Consider the following 8,551-nt stretch of genomic DNA (forward strand, 5'->3'; position numbering starts at 1 on the left):
ACTTATATACATATATACAATATTGACTTGCAAATGTTTTAACTACCAGAAGAAAGAAAGAAGAAAGGAAACAAGGAGCTAGAAACAGAGAGAAGTGGTCCCTATTGATGTAAAGGTCAGGTGGGAGCAGGCATCCACTTGTCCCCAAGGCAAGAACCAGCAGCTTCCTGTAGCTTCTAGCCTCCAAAGAGAAGTTTATTCTCCTCTTCGCAGGGAGGGGCCCATCAGAATGCCGGAGAACCTTCCAGCTGAGGTGGAGCACCCCTCTCTCCATGGTTCTGGGCTTCAGGGTACTGGGCTTTCGTTGAGGCAGGGAGGCTGATCCTTCGCCCTTCACTGCTCACATCTGTCTCAGTTATTTGCTGCTGCGTAACAAACTACCCCAGAGCTTAGAGGCTTAAAACAACCATTTATTATTATCCATCAGAGTCCTGTGGGTGGGTTGGGTGGTTCGCTTAGGGTCTCTCATGCAGTTGCAGTTAGAAAGCAGCCGCTGCTGGGACTTCCCTGGCGGTCCAGTGGTTAGGACTCTGTGCTTCTACTGCAGAGGGCCCAGGCTCAGTCCCTGGTCAGGGAACTAAGATCCTGCAAGCTGGGAGGGCGTGGGGGAACACAGCTGCTGCTGAAGTCATGTCCAGGCTTGATGGGGCCAGACATCCAAAACAGCTTCTCCACTCACCTATCTGCCACCTCAGTTGAGATGACCAGAAGAATCAGGGACCAGCTGACCATTGTTTCCTCTTCATATTGTCTTGCCACGTGGCTAGCTTGGGCTTCCCCCTATTGTGGCAGTCTCAGAGTCAGATATCTTAAATGGCAACTAATTTATCCCAGAGCATTGTCCCAAAGGGGCTTGCCAGGTGATGCAATGGTAAAGAATCCACCTGCCAATGCAGGAGATGCAAGAGATGCAGGTTCAATCCCTAGGTTAGGAATGTCCCCTGGAGGAGCAGATGGCAACCCACTCCAGTATTCTTGCCTGGCAAATCCCACGGACAGAGGAGCCTGGTGGGCTGCAGGCCAGGGGGTCACAAAGGGTCGGACACGACTGAGCACATGTGCACACAATGTCCCAAATCAAAGGTGGAAGCTACAGGGCTTCTTACAGCTCCCCACAGCATGGCCTCAGAGCTCCATTCTGTTGCTCTCACAGGGCCAGCCCAGAATGAAGGTGGGAGACAAGGGTGTGCAGAACAGAGTGCGCTTCTCGACGGGCCACCTTTGGAGCCCACCCACTGCTGTGGGCTGCCGTCTATGGGGTCTCACCGAGTCGGACACGACCGAAGCGACTTAGCAGCAGCAGCACGGCTGTGTTGCTGCCATAAGCACTCTCTTCTCTTCCTCTGCCTCTAAACTCACCAGAGCTCCTTCTTAGAGTCTTCAGTGGTTTTTCCTCATCTTCTGGCTTCAGACTACTCTAGTGCCTGCAGACCCAGACCTGGCCTCTCCTCTACATGCCCTCCCTTAGTGATCTCCTCCGGCCTCAGGCCTCTAAACAATGATCAGCTGACAACTCCTGAATTTACATTGCCAGCCTGGACCTTTCCTCTGAAGTTTTGCCTCTGGTCTCCAACTGCCCACTTGACATCTGCACATGGGTATCACACGGGGGCCTCAATGCTAGCCCCTCTAAAAACACCTGCCACCCCCTGCTCCCAGACACATCATAAAAGAGTGTGTGTCAATAGCCAGTGGTCGCACATAAAAAGATGTTCAATGCCATTAGTCATAAGGGAAATGAAAATAAAATCACAATGAGACACCACTATACATCCATTAAATTGGTCCAGAAGACTGATCATAAGAAGTGTTGGTGAGGACGGGAAGCATATGGAGCTCTCATACGCTGCTGGGGAAATGAAAAATGTGCTAAACCATTTTAGAAAACAGTTGGGTAGTTTCTTGAAAAGTTAAACATGTCCCCACCATAAGATCCCATCCAGCCATTCCACTCCTAGGCATTTCTCCAAGAGAAACGAAAACATTCGTCTCCACGAAGACTTCTGCTTTAATGTTCAGAGCAGCTTAATTTGTAATCACCAAAAGCTGGAAACAATTGAAGAAGTTTGTTAACAGATGAATGAATAAACAAATCATGGAACACCCAAAACAATGGGATACTTCTCAATAGTTAAAAAAAAAAAAGGAATTAATTATTGGTACCTATGACATCTCAAACGGAGGAGGCAATGGCACCCCACTCCAGTACTCTTGCCTGGAAAATCCCATGGACGGAGGAGCCTGGTGGGCTGCCGTCTATGGGGTCTCTAGGAGTCGGACACAACTGAGCGACTTCACGTTCACTTTTCACTTTCACACACTGGAGAAGGAAATGGCAACCCACTCCAGTGTTCTTGCCTGGAGAATCCCAGGGACGGGGGAGCCTGGTGGGCTGCCATCTATGGGGTCGAACAGAGTCGGACACGACTGAAGCGACTTAGCAGCAGCAGCAGCATGACGTCTCAAAATCATCATACTGAATGAAAGAAGCCGACCTCCACCACATAACAATGAGTACATACTTCATTATTTCACTTACATAAATTCTGGAAAATGCAAACTAATTTACAGTGACAGAAGTCAGTAAGTGGTGGTCGGGGGAGGAAGGGAGGAGGATTGCAAGAGGCCACAAGAATGGATGACAGATTTGGGAGGTGATGGATATGTTCGTTATCTTAACTGTGGTGAAGTTTTCATGGATTTGACCTATAGCAACGCCAATCCAAGTATACACTTTAAATATGTGCCGTGTAGTATATTTCGATTATACCTCAATAAAGTCGAATCAAAGAAAAAGAAAGACATGGGTTTGGATGAGCATGTGTGCTAAGTTGCTTTAGCCATGTCTGAATCTTTGAAACCCTACGGACCGCAGCCTGCCAGGCTCCTCTGTCCATGGGATTCTCCAGGCAAGAATACTGGAGTGGGTTGCCATGCCGTCCATCCTACAGGGGATCTTTCCGACCGAGGGATCAAACCTGCGTCTCTTATGTCTCTTGCATTGGCAGGAGGGTTCTTTACCACTAGCATCACTTGAGAAGCCCGAGTTTAGATGAATGCACACCAAAAGTTAATCATCGTTACTTCGAGGAAAGGGTGTGGGGCAAGAACTATCACCTGTTACCTTACACGCACACAGCTTCCTAGTTTAAATTTCCTACGACAAGCACGTATAACATGCGTTTAAGAAAAAGAGCAATACGTTTTTTTATCCCAAGTCTCAGCCCAGCGCTCAGGAGGCCTGTGTCACATGCCCCCAGTGGGCCAGGTTGTTCCACTAAACAAAGACACCTCCTGGAGTTCAGCCGAGGGTTTCTGGGCCAAATTCCCATCTAGAGACGATGAAAACTGTGCTCCCTCAGAACAGGGACTTTATTTACACCTTATATCTACATTCTGGACGGAGGCCCATGTGGGATGATTGCCCAGGAAGATAATGGAGTCATTAATCTCTGCCCCAGACCGACTCCCCCAGCCAACTTCCCACTGGGGTAATTAACCCACCTGGCAGCCTGGTGTCTGTCTCCATGGGGTCTGCGGGGCAGAGGGACCAGGCCTCTCTGGATGCCACACTTGGCTTCTCCAGAGGGGCAGGTTGCTGGGTGACTTTAGGACAAGTGAGCTGAACCCAGGCTGGGGTCTATGGTCGTGACCTGGCTAAACCCAAGACTCAGGCAGACACGGACTTCTCGGCATGGGAACAGCTGTACGAGCGTCTGCTTTTGTGAGGTTGCCCATGTGTGCACTTGCACTCTTCCTAACCTCACACTGGTTCCCTTGATGGGCCCAGGAGTGGGCTAGTCCACCTCTCCCCTGACTTTCTCTCCCTTCCTCAATAATAGCATCAAGACCTTTCAAAGGAGGACCGCCTCCCCCTGCCCTCAGACCCAGAAGCTACATCCTGATTTGGCGTGGCCCTCACTCTTCAGAACTGGGTCCAGCACCCGCAATCGCCTGGGAGCTTATTGGAAATGCAGAATCTCGGTCTCCACCCCAGACCTACTGACCTCGAATCTTCCTTTGTGAAATATTTACTTATTTGGCGGTGCCAGGTCTTGGTTGCAGCATGTAGGGTCTTTGTTGCAGCGTGTGGCTTCTTTTTAGCTGCAGCCTGCAGGATCTTTGGGCTTCCCAGGGGGCGCTAGTGGTAAAGAACTCACTTGCCAATGCAGGGCACAGAAGAGACACGGGTTCGATCCCTGGGTCGGGAAGATCCCTTGGAGAAGGAAATGGCAACCCACTCCTGTATTCTTGCCTGGAGAATCCCATGGACAGAGGGGCCTGGTGGGCTACAGTCATGGGGTCGCAAAGAGTTGGACACGACTGAAGCGACTTAGCACAAGGGAGATGTTTAGCTGTGGCGTGAAACTCTTGAACCCTGATGCCCTGATGTCCAATATGATGATCTAGCCACTTCCTCAAGGGGCCTTCCTCTTGCCCTCTGTGTGTGTTTATATCTTAGATAACATATTTTTTTAAGGATAGAGCTAACTCAGTGGACAATGTGTAACTATGTGATTTCCTGTATGGCTAGTCACACCCAGAAAGAAAGATGGATACCTGATAAAACTAGAGTTTTCCTGTCTGATTTTGGACACCACCCAAGTTAAAATGCATATGGCACCCTCAGCCACCAGGAAAGCATTATCCTCACTATTTCCTGCCAAATGCCTAGCTGGCTCCACTGGTAAATGATGAGGTTCAGGGTGTAGGCAGGTGCATGACCCTCTCTGGATGGATAACTTTCCGGCTCAATTTCCCACTCTGAAAGAGAGAGTCTGGGAAACTGGAGGCCCGAGAGTTAGAGATGAAGAGAATTTCTCCAAAGCAAATGAAACATGTCAAGTGTTTTTAAAGAAATGTCTGGCGACCTCCCTGGTGGCCCAGTGGTTAAGAATCTGCCTTTCAAGGCAGGGGACACAGGTTCAATCCCTGGTCCAGAAAGATACCACATGCTGCAGAGCAGCTAAGTCCATGGGCCGCAACAAAAAAAGCCAACTCAATGAGAGGCCTACCCAGTGCAGCTAGAGTAGCCCCCGCTCACCGTGACTAGAGAGAGCTCACAGGCAGCAATGAAGACCCAGTGTCGCCATAGATAAATGATGAATAAATAAAAGAAATATCTGGAGTTTCCATTTTTACCCCACATTCACATGAGCCCAGGCCTGATAAGGGTTTAACTGGTGTTAGCTCTCTGTGTCTAAGACCCAAGTTCCATCTGCGGACAGGTTGTTCAGAAGCTGACGCAGAATGTTCAGCACAATTCTGCTCATTCTCATTGGACAGAATTTGCACTCCCTGTTTCTTTTCCCAGGATGCTTCCTCTTTCAGATTTTCTCCTGCCCAGCTCCTGTTCGCCCTTTGGGTCTGTCACCTCCTCAGAGAGACCCTCTCTGAATATCGTAACCAAAGCAACCCTCTATTCATCTTCTCTCCTATCCCCCTATTTTATTTCCTTTATAGCATTTCCCACTGTCCGACACTATCTTCTCTCTGTGTTTGTTTAGCTGCTTATTGACTGTGTCCCCAACTAGAGTGAAAACTTTATGGGATCAGAAACCACATCTTTCTCACTTCCTTGGCAGTCCAGTGGTTAAGTCTCTGCACTTCCACTGCAGGGGGCCCAGGTTCGATCCCTGGTCAGGGAACTAAGATCACACATATCGCACTGTGAGGCAAAAAAAAACAAGATAAATAAATAAATACCTTAAAACACACACACACATCTTTCCTGGCTCCACCTGCTAAGGGGCCTAGCGGCAAGGAGCATACCTGGTGCCTAAATCAGAGTTCCTTGGCTAAATGACTGTTTCCAGAGCTCAGCAGGTAAAGAATCCGCCTGCAACACAGGAGACACGGGTTTGACCCCTGGGTTGGGAAGATCCCCCGGAGGAGGAAAATGGCAACCTACTCGAGTTTTCTTGTCTGAAAAGTCCCACGGAAAGAGGAACCTGGCAGGCTACAGTTGGTGGGGTCACAAAGAGTCAGACCTGACTGAGTGACTAATGCCGCACAAAATAAGAGCCAGAATAAGGAGCTTCAAATTATCTAGTTAACACCAGCATTTACGGGACAAATTGACATCATGTGCCTCCTGATAAGACTTCCCTGGTGGCTTAGACGGTAAAGCGTCTGCCGAAAACGAAGGAGACCTGGGTTGGAAAGATCTCCTGGAGAAGGAAATGGCAACCCACTCCAATATTCTGTATGGAGAAGGGCACAATAATATTTCTGTGTATTCTTGCTCAAAGGTGTAAAACCTGAATTCTTTCATAAGGAAACTCCAAACTACATGGAGGAACATTTTACAAAATAATTGGTCAGTACTCTTTACAAGTGTCAGGATCAGGAAAGACAGAGTAAGGAACTGTTCCAGATGAAAAAGAGTCGAAGAAGAAGAAGAAGAAAAAAAAAAGTCTAAGGAGACAGGACAACTAAAGGCACCATGGGATCCTAGATTAACTCTTGGACCAGAAAAAAAGATATTAGGAGGGAAACTGGAATAATTTGAATAATAATCAGAATAGACTGGTAGCTCTTAAAATGTTGCTGCTTAGGACACTTTCAGAAGGTCTGCAACGTCTCCTAATGGCAGTGAGATGTTACTCACCTTTTTCAACCTTTCAACCTTAGTGTTGACGGTCACACTAACACTATGAACGCAATGATGGGAAAACCTGCAGTCTCCTCCGCAAGAATCAACGCAGTGGCACCAAGCTCTGCTGGAAATCACTGTGCTCTTCACTCCTACACACTCACCATTAAAAAAAAGAAGAAAAAAGAGAAAGCCAATTTCACCTAGGAAGATCCGTAACAAGGCAGTAAAAATCACTGATTTCATTAGATTTCAACCTTTGAGTAAATCTTTTTGATTATGCAGAAAAAGCTTAGAAATAAAAATGATAGATTATTTTGTGATCACTTGCTATGTACTAACCATCTTTTTAGTGAGTCACATCCATCAACTGACTTTACACTCACAGTAACTCTGGGCTGTCTAGATCATCAGGCACTGCTACTTAGAGATTCAGGGTGAAAAATCATGTGAATAACCCAGTGCCCCTGTAGGGATGTCTTTTTTCTTTTCCTTCTTTTTTATTATCGATTCTTCTATTTATTTCTTTATTTTTGGTTGCTCTGGGTCTTTGTTGCTGCACCCGGGCTTTTTCTAGTTGCGGTGACCGGGGGCTTCTCTCTCTTGTGGTGTGAGGAATTCTTACCATGGTAGCTTTTCTCACGGCGGAGCACAGGCTCTAGGCACACCGACTTCAGTAGCTGCAACACTCAGGCTCAGTAGTTCTGGTGCGAAGGCTCTAGAACTTGGGCTCAGCAGTTATGGTGCACAAGCTTAGTTGCTCCAACGGCATGTAGAACATTCCCAGGCCAGGGACTGAACACCCATCCCCTGCAGGCGGATTCTCACCTGCTGTACCACCAGGGAAGTCCCAGGGATGGATATGACCAGAATCTTATTTGGGGTAAGCGCATCTCACCCAGAATCTGATTGTTCTGCTTCAGGAGCGCTTTTAAGAGCTTAGCATCATGCAGGATTTTGGCATCAAATAAAATTTATTGCTCGGAAAAATAATCTCAAGCTGAGTACTTTTCTCTAACCACCAACCGACCAGCCTCTCCAGTGGTCATCAGCAATTTAGGAGAGTTTTCACTAGAGGGAACACGTCAACCTAGGACTGTATTTGCTTATTTAGGGAGTCAGCATATTGAAAGAGACAATTAAGGGGGAAGGGAGGAAGGAAAAGAAAACCCATGATTGATTTAAGTGGATCTAAAAAAGAGAGAGAGGGAGAGAACTCAATTTTTTTTACTTTTTCCAGAATAATGCCCTCAAGGGCAACACCCCAAGGTTAAATTCAATAGCACGCCATTAAGTTGCCCGTGCCATTCACTCTCTTATTTTGCTAATATCTTTGGGGTGGGCATTAAGAGTTTTTCCAGGACTTCCCTGGCAGTGCAATGGATAAGAATCCGCCTGCCAATGCAGAGGACATATGTTGGATCCCTAGTCCAAGAAGATTTCACATTTCCTGCAGCAACAAAGCCCCAGAGACATAACTACTGAGCCCGCATGCTGCAGCTACTGAAGCCCTCATGCCCTAGAGCCTGGGCTCTCATCAAGAGAAGCCACCGCGAGGAGAAGTCCGAGCACCGCAACCAGAGAAAGCAACACAGCAACAAAGACCCAGTGCAGACAAAATAAATTCAATTCATTGATTTTTAAAAAAGAGTTTGTCCCTTTCACAGATCTTTACTGAGCTCCTTTACTGATTGCACACCAGACATTTTCTATACTTCATTATTGCCCCAACCCAGGGAAGCATCATTATGAGGCCCATTTTACAGGTAAGAAAACTGAGGCAAAGAAAGAGTACATGATTTTCTAAAGTCTCACAGCTGGGAAGTGATGTTTCCCAGGACGCCAATCTCTGTGGGATTTGCGTACAGAATGGGGGTAGGAGAGGCAAGGATTCAAACACACACAAATATACTTTCCTTCATAACAAAAGTCTGTCTCCCATGGGAGCCATGGCAT

General features: G+C 47.4%; 1 non-coding gene across 1 annotated transcript; it reads left to right on the forward strand.

Annotated features, from left to right (window-relative positions):
- Positions 1 to 5,575: 5,575 nt before the first annotated feature.
- TRNAG-UCC (transfer RNA glycine (anticodon UCC)) lies at positions 5,576 to 5,648 on the forward strand. The gene has a single exon. It is a non-coding gene; the product is annotated as a tRNA-Gly (tRNA).
- Positions 5,649 to 8,551: the final 2,903 nt, after the last annotated feature.

This window comes from Bos mutus, chromosome 13, assembly GCF_027580195.1.
Source record: "Bos mutus isolate GX-2022 chromosome 13, NWIPB_WYAK_1.1, whole genome shotgun sequence".
NCBI lineage: Eukaryota > Metazoa > Chordata > Mammalia > Artiodactyla > Bovidae > Bos > Bos mutus.